Here is a 17,538-nt window from a genome sequence, read left to right as displayed (position 1 = left end):
GACCGACTTTTGATATATAACTCTGGATTCTTCTTTCTTTGTAGTTTATTCCCTTATTTTTTAAAATACATATTTATATTATCCTCAAAAAATCCTCAGTACTTAATTCTAATTCTTTAAATTTTTTTAAAGCTTTGAAAAACTATTTTCTTGGGACATTTGGGAACGTAATCTACCAGGTACCCTTGGAGTCCTTCAGGCTTTGGAGCAGTAAACTTCCCTTCCTGCAAGTGAGGGAGCCAGGCTTTCTCTGTGTCAGAGACAATGATGCCAGGATTCTACCCATGTAACAGAGCTGTAGATGAGGCTGGCCAGGCCTGGAACTGGCTGGCAGAGCCCTGTTGCACAGGACATAGTATTTTCCAGCTCTCCTCTGATGCACTCTTCAGGGATTCCTCCTGGTTTTGTTCTTGGTTCACCAAACAACATATGTTACTCTCAGCTCTTAGACAGAGGAAACCCCAACAGTGGTGTTACAGGCATACCCATGAGGCAGAGGCCTGACCTGGGGTCTGCACAAAAGTGTCTGTAGGTAGTTTTGCAGTATGGGCCAACAACAGAAAATAGAATGGTCAGTGAGCAGTTTCCAGGACAAAAACATGTGATTTGAGGAACAGATGTAAATATGGAAACCTGCAAAGCAAATTTTCGGGGTTTTATTGACCTGGCTAAAGATGAAAATATTGCCATCAATACTGTTGAACCTCTATACATACACTTACTTGGGAAAACAATTATTATTAGGGAGCCATTTTTAAATGTAAACTGCGAACACTTAAAATCATTTGACAAAAATCCATACAGACAGCTCACCTGCCTCCCACTATAAGTTATCCTAACGTTTAACATGGCCATCAATGAGATCTTTGACAGTTAACCTGACTCAGTCTTAGAACATCAGATTCAAGTAGATCCATTCAGTGTGTTGATTATGAGAAACTGAATCCGGAAGACATCGGTCAGCTTTTCACCATCCGTGTCATGATGATCAGGATGTCCTAGCTGATTCCAGAGACGTACGGGGCCTCCTTCCAGTGTCGGGTGTGCACCCACACTGTCCTGGTAGAGATGGGCCGGGTCAGACCACTGAGCCTGCAAATGTGCCTGCTGCCCCCCCAGTGTGGTGCTGACCCACAACTGCCTTGTGTTCTCTGACAAGCAGAGGATCAGACTCCGAGAGTCTCCTGAAAATATGCTTGCAGGGCAGATGCCTCATGGTGACATCCTTTTGCTCACAATGATATTGTTGACAAGGTTCATCTTGGGGACAGAGTGAACATTACAGGCATCTATCCAGCTGTTCCTATTGAATCAATCCAGGAATGAGTCATGTGAAGTCTGCTGACAGAAGCCTCATTGGTATCATTCATTATCAGAAAACGGAGGCAAAGTGTCTGCATGAAGGAGATAAAGAAGCAGAACAGAAACTTTTTCAGAGAAGCATGTGAAATTGCTTAAAAAACTTTCCAGAAAAACAAGCATTTATAAGAGATTTGCTTCAGCCTCAGGTCCAAGCAATTAAGAACAGAAAGATTTCAAAAAGGAAATCACTCCAGCTTTTCCGGGAAATAGAAAAGGGTTTTAGTCACACAGGAAGAGGCAGATTTCATGCTGAGATCAGCCTCCTGCTGTGTGGCAACCCTGGGGCCAGCAAGTCCCAGCTGCTGCAGTATGGGTACAGCCTGGTTCCCTGGGACCAGTGCACGCCTGGGAAGGGTTTCAGTGATGTTGGCCTGACAGTATATGTAGTGAAAGACCCTGAGAGGGGATGGCTGGTACTGCAGACTGGTGCCCTTTTCCTGAGTGACAGTGGCATATGCTGTATTGATACTTAAGAAGATGAATCAAAGTACAAAACCAGTACTGCTCAAAGTCAGGGAACAGCTGACTCTCCTCATCTAAAAGCTTGAGGTTACTTGCCAGCTCAAGGCATGAACATATATCCTGCTGCTGCTGCTGCTAAGTCACTTCAGTCATGTCTGACTCTGTTCGGCCCCATAGATGGCAGCCCACCAGGCTCCGCTGTCCCTGGGATTCTCCAGGCAAGAACACTGGAGTGGGTTGCCATTTCCTTCTCCAATGCATGAAAGTGAAAAGTGAAAGTGAAGTCGCTCAGTTGTGTCCGACCCTCAGCGACCCCATGGACTGCAGCCCACTAGGCTCCTCCGTCCATGGGAGTTTCCAGGCAAGAGTGCTGGAGTGGGGTGCCATTGCCTTCTCCTGGAAGTAGCAAATTCTACTGAGTCTCAGTGTGTATGTTAGTTGTTCAGTCATGTCCAACAGAGAAGCTGGTCAGACTTCTCTGTCCGTAGGATTCTCCAGGCAGGAATACTGAAGTGGGTGGACATTCCCTTCTCCAGCGGATCTTCCCAACCCAGGGATCCAACCCAGATCTCCTGCACTGCAGGCAGATAGTTTACCATCTGAGCCACCAGGGAAGCCCATTGACTCTCAGTGTAATGCTAAAAATAAATACATTAATAAAACACACATTGAGAAATATCCAGTGACGACACACGTTATTATCAAAGTTCAGTTTTATCTTCCTTGTGTTAGACCTCAGGTTAGAGCCTGTAGCAGGCATCTGGCTCTCTCCCACATGACTCTGTACCACCAGAGCAGGAAGCAAGCACAAGAGTGCATGGATACAGCCATGCTGAAGGGCCATGCTGTCACAGCCCTGGATGCCGAGGTTAACTCAGGAAGCCAGTCAGGCTGTCACTGAAGCTGCAGGAGTGGAAGGATGGTTTTTGCATATCCTCAATAGCAGAAATCATTACAATGGCTTAGTTGAAGCCCATGCCAAAGTATGATTTTCAAATAAAGTTGAAGTAAAGAAACAGACCTCCATAAAGAGGCTATTAGCAGTATGCTGTTAACCCCTAGACTGGCACTGAGGACATATCTATTGTTACTATAGAAATGAGCGCCATCTGTCCTAAATGGAAAGAAGAGTTAGCTGAAGCACTGAGAAAATTTATTTTATCTAAGAATAAAACACCAGGCCAAAGATACTCATAACTTTTGGAAGATGTTGGGGGACAATCTGACACAGCAATTACCAAAGATATTATATTTGACAAAGCATGGTGTGCCTTGGCTGATGATGATTTTTTGATGGTGATTGAAAAAGCTACTTGCTTGCTCTGGAGCTCTGGTGAGCAGTGCAGTGTGTTCAGCTCCGCTGCGCTTGGTCACTGCCCTTGCTGCCATATATTGTGGTAGAGGGGCCAACAGAAAGACATTCTTAGTCTCTGTTTGGTTTCATAAAATTTTTCTAGCCTGGGTTCAGTTTTTCTTAGTAAAATGTGTTTTCTTTTTTGTTGTTTTTTTCCCACATTTTGTAATAAGTAAAAACATGGTTCCAATTTACAATATATACAGTCAAGATAATTTTCTTGAAGTGTCTTTTGTTAGCAACAGGACTTTGAATCTATATAGAGAGCAGGATATCAATCTTTTGAATATGGCATTCTGGGTCATAGCTTTTGTGTTTAACTTCCTAATAGCAATCATCTATGTGCTTGGGGTTTTATAATATGAGATAAGGCTTAGACAGAGTCATTTTCCCTGTTAAAGCATTCACTGTAATTCCTCAGAGGCTTGTTCTCATGGCTACTATAAAATCAGAATTAAATGATAGGAAATGATTACGTTCTAGGTTAATTTCTGCCATTTTATCCTAAGATATAAAGCTTTTCCCCAAATAAATGATAGAATTTAAAAAATAACAATAAAAGAAAACTTTTATTGGCTAATTACTTTAGTTTCCAGTTCCAAACTTGTATAATTTTGGTGATAAACACCATCTTGGTTTAATAAAAATGCTACAGTGTTCTGCTGTTAAATATATCAAGGGCATAATTTGAAAAGAGATTTTTTTAGATTGTGTAAAGACTATATCCTCTCTTTATACTTAAAACATTTATTAGTAACTCATGCAATTCTACAATAGCAAGATAAAATAAACTTAATCTTATAGACACGACTGAAGTGACTTAGCAGCAGCAGCAGCAACCTATTTTCTGCAATTTTAAGATAGAGAAAACTGAGTCTCAGAAAAAATAAAAGAATTATTAAGGGCTGGTTACACAGCAAATCAGTTTTAAATATCAAGATTTCTGGTTTCCTGTGTTATATTCTAGGTACCATACAATTTATCTGTTTTGTCGTTCTTGGAAGTAGTGTCTGTTTACCTCAAATCAAAATTATTGAATCTTCCCAACTGGCACAGTGGTAAAGAATTCCCCTGCCAATGCAGGGGGCACAGGAGATGCAAGTCTGATCGTTGGATTGGGAAGATTCCTTAAGGTAGGAATTGGCAACCCACTCCAGTATGCTTGCCTGCAAAATTCCATGGACAGAGGAGCTCGGAGGGCTATCATACAGGGAGTTGCAAAGAGTCGGACACGACTGAGCACAAGCTCAGCAAAGAAAATACACACACGCATACCAAGAATCAGGGGTAGAGGCACCGTGTGTTGATATTATATAAACAATACTGTATTTTTAATATGGCCTTTTCAAATACCCTGAAGTTGGTGTGTACATTGATGAGTCTGTAAAAGACTATTCCAAAACCCTTGACTGCATTTTTTAACAACTCTTTGGGTGAAAAGTTTATTTTCACATGTATGCATTCTTTATTATTAGATGCTACATTTAAATGTATATTTTGGTAAGGAGTATTCAGACTGTGTAATTTAAGTTTGTTGATGTTACTTACCCTACAGCAAGCTTTCAAACATTTTAAGCAAAATAAGTAAAGCGAATACAAGCAGGACTGCGCTGGAAGAGAACGGGAGAGAATCTCCAGATGGACTCCCACCACGATCAGTTCTCAGAACCACAGTCTGAAAATCAGTTCCCTGGAATATTTAGAAGTCAGTTTAATCTGTTATCCATACAGCTGTAGTGTCTTTCTTACAGGTTGTGGGATAGCATTACACCCCTGCAACGTGGGTGTGTTATTTTTATTTACAGACTTGCTCTATGATTAAATGGCATTTTCTATTTTTTCTTACTGTTAATTTTGTAACAGTTTCCAAGAATACACTTTGTTCATTCATACATTTATCATTCTTTTAACAGATATTTATCAAATGCCTATAACATGGACTCTATTGTTCAATGCTTTTGTGTGATTTCCCAAAAAGCTATTTAGAACCTAGTTGTGAATAATGGCTAATAAGTATACACAAAGGTATACTCTAAGGTGAGAGATAATAAAGAGCCTCAAATGTGGTAAAAATAGAATTCTATGGAATCTTAGCAGAGTCTACTATGTGTGATGCAGATCGGATCTATGCTTCATGGCTCAGGTATTCCTTTTAGGGAGGACACGCAGCTGAGTCCATCTAGGACCTCTCTTGGCAGAGGAGTTCTGCTGTACTCCTTTTCTGGAAGAGCATGTGCACATTGGCTGGTCGTTGCAGAACTAGGAAGGTCTGAGTGCCTGGCCTCCATCTGGGTTAACTATGAAGAGATACCGCACCTACAGACTGGCTCATGGGGTCACCTGAGCTGCTTTAGAAGTTGTGCTGCACTTAAGCCTTTCCCTCTGTCCATTCCCCCTTGCCACATTTCCTTGCATATACTTTCCATAGGAGCACTTGAAGGAACCCTCCTAGACACCAGCAAATCTCCATCTCAGAGCTGTTTCCTGAGGAACCTGACCCCAAACCAAGAAAAAAATTAGAAAAAATGGCATGGAACTGGTAGCCTCTTAACTTGAAAATCAGTCCATGGGGTTGCAAAGAGTCAGAAAGGACTTAGTGACTAAACAACAATGAATGTAAAGTTATGGAGAGGCACATATTTGGGGTGGTAGAAGCACTGTAGCTGACATATCTATTGCAATAAGTCACATAGACACTGACAAAGATTGATTAATTTACCAGAGTGCACAGGACACGTAGAGTAGTTGAGACTGGAAAAAGGTTGAGGAAAGGAATTAATTTTGTAGATAAATGAAAGATTTTAAAGAATTTGAGGGCATAGATAAGTGACAGAATCAGAGCTGAGTTTTATAAAGAATATGCTTTCATCTTTTGTTTAATTAAAGAACAAACTAAGAAAACTATTACACTCAAAATATGTGATTACATATAAAAGCACTGACATTTTGCATATATTCGATACAAGTAAGCCTAACAAGATTTGATAGATCCTTAAATACTTCCACAATGGTTTAATTGATCAGTTTCTACTAAATCCTTTGTGGTAGTTATTTTCAGTACCTACTGTGGGAAAATAGAATATATCAACATGTGTGTCTGTATCTCAGATCTTTTAGTATCAACTTGATACGTGGTGATACATATTATCCTAAAAGAGGTACACTGATACATATTGGTATCTAAAAGAGTATTCTTTAAAATGGCAAAAATATTAAAAATAATTCTTATATGGTATATATTCACTCAAATATTTATTGAGTACTACTAATATCAATAACCTCAGATATACAGATGACACCACCCTTATGAAAGAAAGTGAAGAGGAACTAAAAAGCCTTTTGATGAAAGTGAAAGAGGAGAGTGAAAAAGTTGCCTTAAAACTCAACATTCAGAAAACGAAGATCATGGCATCTGGTCCCATCACTTCATGGGAAATATATGGGGAAACAGTGGAAACAGTGTCAGACGTTATTTTTTGGGGGCTCCAAGATCACTGCAGATGGTGACTACAGCCATGAAATTAAAAGATGCTTACTTCTTGGAAGGAAAGTTATGACCAACCTAGATAGCATGTTCAAAAGCAGAGACATTACTTTGCCAACAAAGGTCCGTCTAGTTAAGGCTATGGTTTTTCCTGTGGTCATGTATGGATGTGAGAGTTGGACTGTGAAGAAAGCTGAGTGCCAAAGAATTGATGCTTTTGAACTGTGGTGTTGGAGAAGACTCTTGAGAGTCCCTTGGACTGCAAGGAGATCCAACCAGTCCATCCTAAAGGAGATCAGCCCTGGGTGTTCTTTGGAAGGAATGATGCTAAAGCTGAAACTCCAGTACTTTGACCACCTCATGGGAAGAGTTGACTCATTGGAAAAGACTCTGATGCTGGGAGGGATTGGGGGCAGGAGGAGAAGGGGACGACAGAGGATGAGATGGCTGGATGGCATCACCGACTCGATGGACATGAGTCTAGGTGAACTCTGGGAGTTGGTGATGGACAGGGAGGCCTGGCGTGCTGCGATTCATGGGGTCGCAAAGAGCAGGACACGACTGAGCGACTGAACGGAACGGAACTGAACTGAACTACCATATGCTGTACTGTGAGATCACAGAAAAAGGAAGAAAAATAGAAATATCAAAAATAATTATAAGTGTGATCTGTTCGACAAAAGGGGAAATACCAACTGTTCTGGAAGTATGTGACTGGAGGACCTACTTAGGCATAAGAGTGATAGATAAGCGGAAACAATTATGATGAATAGGCATTATCCAGAAAAGGAAAGAGGAGTGTATTGCATATATTGCAGGGTTATAGAGGAGAATATCTGATGCAAGAGCAATATAATGTAAGTAGGTTTGGAGGAAAAAAGAGTTTGGCATATTTAAGCATCTGAAAAAAGACTGAGGGGGCTGGAATAGAAACACAACAGGAACATGGCTCTTCATTGGCTAAAACAGATAGACAGGGGAAAGATTAGGAAAGGTTTTGTAGACCATGGTAAAGTTCCTAAGCTTCATGTGATGCACCCTATTTGGTATGGGGTCAGATCCAAAGTTGCTGGAGCAGAAGCCCTGAAGTCTGGATCCGTGATGACTCCTTTCCCTTTAAGTCAGTGTTCTCCCTCCCACAGCTCTGGGATCCTGGCCCCACGGGAGAGCAGTGCTGGAGCAGCAGGGGCCCATGTCGGCTCTCAGAGCATTGTGGGGCATGGGTTACAGAAGGTTGGCTGTAGACAGAGATCCAGGCTGCCTCTGATGTGACACCTGTGTAAGTGCCAAAAAAGGCTGCCCCCTCCCTGCCTAGATGCTGCCCAGGTCTGAGTCTCCTTTGTGTTCCAAGGCTTAGCTCTTTCCTCAGTCATGGCAGTCCTCAATCCAGTGCAGAACTGAGTCATGACGTAAGCAATGTTGGAACATTCGATAGGCTCAGGCTGGGTTATGTGCCAGGTCTGCTGCTGCTAAGTTGCTTCAGTCGTGTCCGACTTTGTGCAGCCCCATAGATGGCAGCCCACCAGGCTTCCCCGCCCCTGGGATTCTGCAGGCAAAACACTGGAGTGGACTGCCATTTCCTTCTCCAATGTATGAAAGTAAAAAGTGAAAGTGAAGTCGCTCAGTCGTGTCCAACTCTTAGCGACCCCATGAACTGCAGCCTACCTGGCTCCTCTGTCCATGGATTTTCCAGGCAAGAGTACTGGAGTGGAGTGCCATTGCCTTCTCCGATGTGCTGGGCAGCTGCTAGTACAGTCTCACACTGCCCTCTCTGCCCTGCCCTGGGCTCAAGCCAGAGCATGCACACTTTTCACAGGCTCAGTCCAGGCTTCCCATAGCCCTCCTCTTCAGCAGCCCTCCACCCAGGGGGCAGCTCTGCCCTTTGTCAGACCCCAGGCCTGAGGAGCCCAATATGTGATGTAAATTGCTCATGCCCCAGGGAGGATGTCTGCCCTTGTGATCTCTCTTTTCCTTTGAGTCCCTTCCCAGGGTCACAGGTCCTAACCTGATTGTTTCTCTTCTCTTCCTACCTGATTACATGTGAATTCTTTCTTACTGCCTTGGTTTTATGAGGCTGTCTGCTATTTTCCAGTTAGTTTTCAGGAAGAGTAATTCCACGTGTAAATATATTTTTGATGTGCTCCTAAGGGAAGTTATATAAGAATTAAGTCTTTCTTACTTCTTCTGTATTATGTCTTACGTCTGTATTGTCTTACTCCTTTGTCCTGATTGATCTTCCCTTGTTGGTTTTTGTATTTTTGTATATTTAGAGTAACATAAATATATTATTTTGTATATTTAGAGTATATACAAAATATATTATTGTGTATATTTAGAGTAACATAAATATATTATTTGCTTTTTGTGTTACTGTTTAAAATTATAAACCTGAAGGAGAGAGAGAGAATTTAGGAAAACATAATGTGACTTACCAGAAACAGTACAGACTTGGAATATGAGATAGCCTTTTGACAGAAATGGGTACAAATAAACTTTTTGCCACAAGAGCTTTGAAAAATGCAAATCAGTGTCCTTAGAATAATCTTCCTGTGGACCCATCAATGTTCCCTGCAACTTCAGGGCATTTGAATCATAAAGTGGATAAAACGGTATCTGTTCTGATTTAATTTAGTTCAACAGACATCTTTTGAGCAGTGTGATTTGCATATGTTATATTTGACACACAGCTTACATGATCTAGAGGAAGAATATCAGGCACAATTTGAAGGCTTTAGTTCAGGTTCCTCAGATACCTAGTTGTCAGGGCACTGGTTTCTTCTCTGTGATGTAAGTAGTGTGACCAGAATGTTAGTAGGTTCCTATTTCCTGCTCAGTTTGCTTCAAGTTTCTATTATGAAGGAATCCTTGAGTGTATATGTATGCTTATAAGCATGAATATGTATGTTTAGTCACTCAGTTGTTTCTGACTCTTGGTGACCCTTTGGATTGTAGCCCGCCAGGCTCTTCTGTCCAAGGAATTCTCTAGGCAAGAACACTGGAGTGAGTTGCTATCTCCTTCTCCAGGGGATCTTCCCAGCCCAGGGGTTGATCCTGGAACTTCTGCATTGCCAGCGAATTCTTTACCCACTGAGCCATCAGAAGTGGTGAATGAATATATCTATATCTGTATACACATATACATATGCATAAATGTTATATGGCAACTCAACTTTTCCTAGCCATTTTGCACAAATATTTATGTTTTATTATTTATTTATTTTTGGCATATTGTATTCTAGTTCTTATATATAAATTCCGTCTCTTTTCTGAGTATGAAATACAGTATTTTCTTTCTCTCAGGGATTTTTCCATACTGAAATTAACTGAAGAAACATGAGGGCATCAGGACACACTGCTGAGGCTGGCATCTCCCGGTGTGTTCATTGCCTTGCTGGGCTAGTTTATTTGCCAGGGTGTCTTTAGTTATCAAGCATGTCTGCAGTTCCAAGGAACCTAGGAATATGTATAAGGAAATTAGACAAGTGTCATACATATTTGATGTTTCCTTTGACTTTCCAAACGTGTATCTCAGTTACTTTCCAGTTTCAAAAATAGGGATAAACCCTTCAGCCTCATAAAGAGAGTGAAATAAATACTTAGTAGATTTTTTTTCTTCTTTTTTCCAACTTATCCTATCCACAAGGGAGCATCAAACTTAAGCCTTTTCAAGAACTGATTATCCAGTGGTAAATTATTCCCAACCTTTGATCTACTCTTTCCTCTTCTCTTCTGCTTTTTATATTTGATGCACACTGGTATTTCTATATAATGTGTATGATGAAATCCAAACTGATTTTACTTGATATTTTTCAAAAGGTTTACTCTGGAGGCAATTATTACTGTCAGTTTAATGGACATGTAAAAATTATCTGTATGCGGTATTCATACTATTAATGTCCCATTAGCTTATTTTGTTTAGAATCAGCTGTATCAAGAGATTAAAAGACTGCAGCTATGCATGCACAAAGATGATGACTGCTCATTACCACCTGGCCAGCACACATTTTTACCAGTGCTCTAATTTCAACGTTGATCTGGGGATAGATGAGAAAAATAGAAGCTCAAAAACATGAGAATATTCTTAGGCAACCAAATAGCAGAGAGTTCAAGTCTGAGTAGTTAAGCAGGGGCTTCAGTTAAAGGGTTTATTTGCTTGAAATATTAACCTCTTAAACATCCTTTATGCTACATGAAGGAAAGTTTTACTGATTACACATGCTAACAGCTCATTAAGAATATAACATAAAGCAGGTAAATTATGAAGTCAAAAAAGTGAAAAAAGATAAGTGGAGGCCATAGTAAATTAAATGTGGGTTCACTGATTTATGGAATTTTGTAACGTGTGCAATATGCACTAAATTGGCCTGTGTTGCTCAGTACCAGCTATGAGCCAGAGAAGAGACTGGCTGATAATGGCTTTGAGTATCGATGGGGAATAATAATAATACAATGCCAGGCAGTCTGGTTATCCAAAGTTTAGAATTTTCAGGAGGATAGCATTTTTGCAATGTAGCAATCATATTGATATGTATATTGATACCCTCCTTTTCCTGGAAATAAAGTACTGTCAGAAATGTAAGATTCTGATATAATTGGAAATATTACTAAAGTCATTCCAGTACTCTTGCCTGGAAAATCCCATGGACGGAGGAGCCTGGAAGTCTGCAGTCCATGGGGTCGCTGATGGTCGGACGTGACTGAGCAACTTCACTTTCACTTTTCACTTTCATGCATTGGAGAAGGAAATGGCAACCCACTCCAGTGTTCTTGCCTGGAGAATCCCAGGGACAGCGGAGCCTGGTGGGCTGCCGTCTATGGGATCACACAGAGTCGGACATGACTGAAGTGACTTAGCAGCAGCAGCAGCATTACTGAAGTAGATGTGTGATTGAAAGCATAAAAAGCACTTATAAAAAGATTTCTGAATACCAGTAGTTTGAATTACGTTTAGTAATACAAGCTATATTCGTCAATCAAATTCCTACAGTATTTCTCATTTGGAGATATTTATGATAATCAGATCCACTGTCCTTAAACCCCAGTCTTTAAAACCTTAAGTGATAATTGGGCTCCTTGAAATATTAGTACTGAGTGAATAACAGTATTGGATTCCCTTATCAGAATAGGATAGTTTAACCGTATCAAAGATAAAGGCAATCAAGAGACACTGACAAAGGAGAGAGAGTTCATTTGAAATTCTGCATGGCTCTGCAAGTCCTTTCTTCCTACATCAGACATACATGTATGTTCTGTGTCCAAAAAAAGGCTTTGAAAGCCTATGTCACACAATACGGAGCATTTACATTATGAAATATCTCTGTTTTTGCCCTAGAAAGTATAAAGCTTTAGAACATTTTCCAGGGAGCCATAAACCATTAGTCCATAGATTCAGAGTTTGTTTACTATAATTCTTTAGACTGGAACATCTTGCTAAGGGCTTTTATAGATAAGACATTTCTTCCCAGTAAATATTACTCATCCTTTACCTGGAGTTGCAGTTGACAAGGGCATTAGACTCATTTACCTCCTTTTATCTCCCTCCCTGGGCTGCTCCGTTAGCACATACACAAATATGCATATCAAAAAGAGGGTAGACAGAACCTAGACCAGCTGCTTTAACTCTTTACTCCCCAAATACTAGTCAAAGAAATACGTGCTGTGCTTAGTTGCTCGGTCGTTTCCAACTCTTTGTTACCCCATGGACTGTAGACCACCAGGCACCTCTGTCCATGGGATTCTCCAGGCAAGAATACTGGAGTGGGTTGCCATGCAATGAAATATAACTGAGTCAAATTAACAAAAGCATTTTCCAAAGCTATGTACATCTCCAAGCATGAGTTTTGCAATCCTCATAAACTTTAGTTGAAAAAAGAACAGGAGCATGATTATAATTTCTAGATGAATTATAAACCAAAAAAATTAAATAATCATGGAGATAATGATTATGATGATCATACTAATTAAGCTCTCATAATTTATCAAACACACTTCTATATTATTTACGTAATAATCTTCTCAGGTACATACTATTATTTTGCATTTAACATGTAGAAATTGGGACATAGAGAAATTAAAGTGACTTAGCCAGGTTTATACAGCTAGTAGACTCCGCTACATTGATAAAATACAGGTATTCAGTTCAGTTCAGTTCAGTCACTCAGTCGTGTCCGACTCTGCGACCCTATGGACTGCAGCAGAACACACCTCCCTGTCCATCACCAACTCCCAGAGTTTACTCAAACTCATGTCCATTGAGTCGGTGATGCCATCCAGCCATCTCATCCTCTATTATCCCCTTCTCCTCATGACTTCAGTCTTTCCCAGCATCAGGGTCTTTTCAAGGAGTCATTTCTTCGCATCATGTGGCCAAAGTATTGCAGTTTCAGCTTCAGCATCAGTCCTTCCAATGAATATTCAAGACTGATTTCCTTTAGGATGGACTAGTTGGATCTCCTTGCAGTCCGAGGGACTCAAGAGTCTCCTCCAACACCACAGTTCAAAAGCATCAATTCTTTGGGACTCAGCTTTCTTTATAGTCCAACTCTCATATCCATACACGACTACTGGAAAAACCATAGCTTTGACTAGACGGACCTTTGTTGGCAAAGTAATGTCTGCTTTTTAATTTACTGTCTAGGTTGGTCATAACTTTTCTTCCAGGGAGCAAGTGTCTTTTAATTTCATGGCTCCAGTCACCATCTGCAGTGATTTTGGAGCTCAAAAAAAATAAAATCTCTCACTGTTCCCACAGTTTCTGCATCTATTTGCTGTGAAGTGATGAAACCAGATGCCATGATCTTAGTTCCCTGAATATTGAGTTTAAAGCCAACTTTTTCACACTTCTCTTTCACTTTCATCAAGAGGCTCCATAGTTCTTCACTTTCTGCCGTAAGGGTGGTGTCATCTGCATATCTAAGGTTATTGATATTTCTCCCGGCAATCTTGATTCCAGCTTGTGCTTCTTCCAGCCCAGCGTTTCTTGTGATGTACTCTACATATAAGTTAAATAAGCAGGGTGACAATATACAGCCCTCAGGTACTCCTTTCCCTATTTGGAACCAGGATATTGTACCATGTTCAGTTCTAACTGTTGCTTCCAGACCTGAATACATGTTTCTCAGGAGGCAGGTTAGGTGGGTCTGGTATTGCCATCTTTTGAAGAATTTTCAGTTTGTTCTGATCCACACAAAGGCTTTAGAATAGTCAATAGAGCAGAAATAGATGTTTTTCTGGAACTCTCTTGCTTTTTCGATGATCCAGTGGTTGTTGGCAATTTGATCCTGGGTCCCACTGCCTTTTCTAAATCCAGCTTGAATATCTGGAAGTTCACCGTTCATGTACTGTTGAAACCTGGCTTCGAGAATTTTGAGCATCACTTTGCTAGTGTGTGAGATGAGTGCAATTGTGCAGTAGTTTGAGCATTTTTTGGCATTTCCTTTCTTTTGGATTGGAATGAAAACTGGCCTTTTCCAGTCCTGTGGACACTGCTGAGTTTTCCAAATTTGATGGCATATTGAGTGCAGCACTTTCATAGCATCATCTTTTAGGATTTGAAATATGATTTCAAAATCTGACATCCAGGAAATCTGACTTCAAAATTCATGTTGTTGACTGTTTAATCACATATGAGAAGAGCACAGATAATTCAAATTTATAAATTTTTGATAATAAAACTGAATAATAAGAGAGAAGCTGTTCAAAAATATCATTGAAGGATCTGTTTTATTGATTATTACTGTTGGAAAAATGAAACTGATTAAATATGGAAATGAATGAATGAGGAATAATTTGTTTGAATGGCTTCTGTGGGCTTAGTGTCATGTGATGGGATACAAGACACAGATGAAACAGGAGACATAGTAGACAGCATAAAACCTGCCAAACAGAATAGAAGTTGAGTTAGAGATTATGGCAAATGAGATATTTTTAAGTACCAACACTAAAGAGGTCAAAATGAAGCAGATCAAAGGCTAACAGAATTTTGCCAAGAGAATGCACTGGTCATAGCAAACACTCTCTTCCAACAACACAAGAGACTACACATGGACATCACCAGATGGTCAACACCAAAATCAGATTGATTATATTCTTTGCAGCCAAAGATAGAGAAGCTCTATACAGTCAGCAAAAACAAGACCGGGAGCTGACTGTAGCTCAGATCATGAACTCCTTATTGCCAAATTGAGACTGAAATTGAAGAAAGTAGGGAAAACCACTAGACCGGTCAAGTATGACCTAAATCAAATCCCTTAAATTATACAGTGGAAGTGGCAAATAGGTTCAAGGGATAAGATCTGATAGAGTGCTTGAAGAACTATGGACAGAGGTTCGTGACATTGTACAGGAGGCAGTGATCAAGACCATTCCCAAGAAAAACAAATGCAGAAAGGCAAAATTGTTGTCTGAGGAGTCCTTACAATTATCTGAGAAAAGAAAAGGAGCAAAGGCAAAGGAGAAAAGGAAGATACACCCATTTGAATGCAGAGTTCCAAAGAATAGCAAGGAGAGTTAAGAAAGCCTTCCTCAGTGATCAATGGAAAGAAATAGAGGAAAACAATAGAATGGGAAAGACTAGAGATCTCTTCAAGAAAATTACAGATACCAAGGGAACATTTCATGCAAATGTGGGCACAATAAAGGACAGAAATGGTATGGATCTAACAGAAGCAGAAGATATTAAGAAGAGGTGGCAAGAATACACAGAAGAACTATACAAAAAAGATCTCCTTGACCCAGATAACCACAATGGTATGATCACTCACCTAGAGCCAGACATCCTGGAATGCAAAGTCAAGTGGGCCTTAGGAAGCATCACCATGAACAAAGATAGTAGAAGTGATGGAATTCCAGTTGGGCTATTTCAAATTCTAAAAGATGATGCTAAGAAAGTGCTGCACTCAACATGCCAGCAAATTTGGAAAACTCAGCAAAATTTCCATAGGACTGGAAAAGATCCATTTTCACTCCAGTCCCAAAGAAAGGCAACACCAAAGGATGTTTAAACTACCACACAATTGTGCTTATCTCACATGCTAGCAAAGTAATGATAAAAATTCTCCAAGCCAGGCTTTAACAGGACGTGACCTGTGAACTTCCAGATGTTCAAGCTGGATTTAGAAAAGGCAGAGGAACCAGTTATCAAATTTCCAACATCCATTGGATCATCAAAAAAGCAAGAGAGTTCCAGAGAAACATCTGCTTTATTGACTATGCCAAAGCCTTTGACTGTGTGGGTCACAAGAAAGTGTGAAAATTCTTAAAGAGATTGGAATACCAGACCACCTGACCTGCCTCCTGATAAAACTGTATGCAGTTCAAGAAGCAACAGTTAGAACCGGACATAGAACAACAACCTGGTTCTAAATAGGGAAAGGAGTACCTGAGGGCTGTATATTGTCACCCTGCTTATGTAACTTATATTCAGAGTACATCATGAGAAAGGCTGGACTGGATGAAACAGATGCTAGAATCAAGATTGTTGGGGGAAATATCAATAACCTCAGATATGCTGATGAGATGACACCATCCTTATGGTAGTAAGCAAAGAAGAACTAAAGAGCCTCTTGATGAAAGTGAAAGAGAAGAATAAAAAATTTGGCTTAAAATTCAGTATTCAGAAAACTAAGATCATGGCATCTGGTTTCATCACCTCATAGCAAATAGATGCAGAAACTGTGGGTACAGTGAGAGGCTTTATTTTGGGGGGCTCCAAACTCACTGCAGATGGTGACTACAGCCATGAAATTAAAAGACACTTGCTCCTTGGAAGAAAAGCTATGAGTGACCTAGACAGCATATAAAAGAAGCAGAGACATTACTTTGCCAACAAAGGTCCATCTAGTCAAAGCTATGGTTTTTTCAGTAGTCATATATGGATGTGAGAGTTGGACTATAAAGAAAGCTGAGCACTGAGAAACTGATGCTTTTAAACTGTGATGTTGGAGGAGACTCTTGATAGTCCCTTGGACTGCAAGGTGATCCAACCAGTCCATCCTAAAGGAAATCAGTCCTGAATATTCATTGGAAGGACTGATGCTGAAGCTGAAACTGCAATACTTTGGCCACCTGATGCAAAGAACTGACTCATTTGAAAAGACCCTGATGCTGGGAAGGATTGAAGTCATGAGAAGAAGGGGATGACAGAGGATGAGATGGTTGGATGGCATCACCGACTCAATGGACGTGAGTTTGAATAAGCTCCGGGAGTTGGTGATGGACAGGCCTGGCGTGCTGCAGTCCATGGAGTCACAAAGAGTTGGACATGACTGAGCAAATGAACTGATTACATAGGTGAAAATTGAAGCAATTTACAAACGGTGATAATTTGTCCAAATATATAGGATTATCAGACAAAAATTCTAAGTTAGAAATAGTTTAGAGGTGACTCGGAATGTTGTATTCATTTGTAATCCTAAATACTGTGAAGGCTGATAAACTCAACTGAGAAAAGAATGGTAAACACAAAAGAGAAGTCTGACCTACATTGCCATCTGTTGGAAAAGTGAACATCTGTTATGTTGAGTGAAAGATGAAGCTTGGAAATTCCCAGTGAATCACAATAGCTAAAACTACTGTTTAAGACTATAAACAGTGTTCAAGACTAATTTAGATTTTTTTTTTAACTTGAAAAAAGATATTTAAAGGAGAAAATTCAAAACTCCAGAAGTTGGAAACCATGGCTTTGAAGATTTCCAGTGTAATTCTAGTTCAAATTAGAATGGAATTGTGCTGGAGAAAGAGTATTGTCAAAACTTGTTTCTGGAGTAGATTCTAAGCTCTCTGGAAGTATCTTGTATTTTGACTAATGGATCCATGCATGTTCAATATATGTTGGCACAAATCCTAGCCTGGAATTTAGTACCAATGCAAACATGTC

The 17,538-nt window shown here is 40.1% G+C and overlaps 1 protein-coding gene and 1 pseudogene across 1 annotated transcript in view; both read left to right on the top strand.

The window, feature by feature from the left end:
• GRID2 (glutamate ionotropic receptor delta type subunit 2) overlaps positions 1-17,538 on the top strand; it is a 1,601,453-nt gene that overhangs the window by 996,559 nt on the left and 587,356 nt on the right. The window lies entirely within an intron of this gene.
• LOC132345568 (DNA replication licensing factor MCM4-like) lies at positions 302-2,149 on the top strand (annotated as a pseudogene).

Source organism: Bos taurus, chromosome 6 (assembly GCF_002263795.3).
Source record: "Bos taurus isolate L1 Dominette 01449 registration number 42190680 breed Hereford chromosome 6, ARS-UCD2.0, whole genome shotgun sequence".
Taxonomy (NCBI): Eukaryota; Metazoa; Chordata; class Mammalia; order Artiodactyla; family Bovidae; genus Bos; species Bos taurus.
This window is presented reverse-complemented; position numbering and strand designations above follow the sequence as displayed.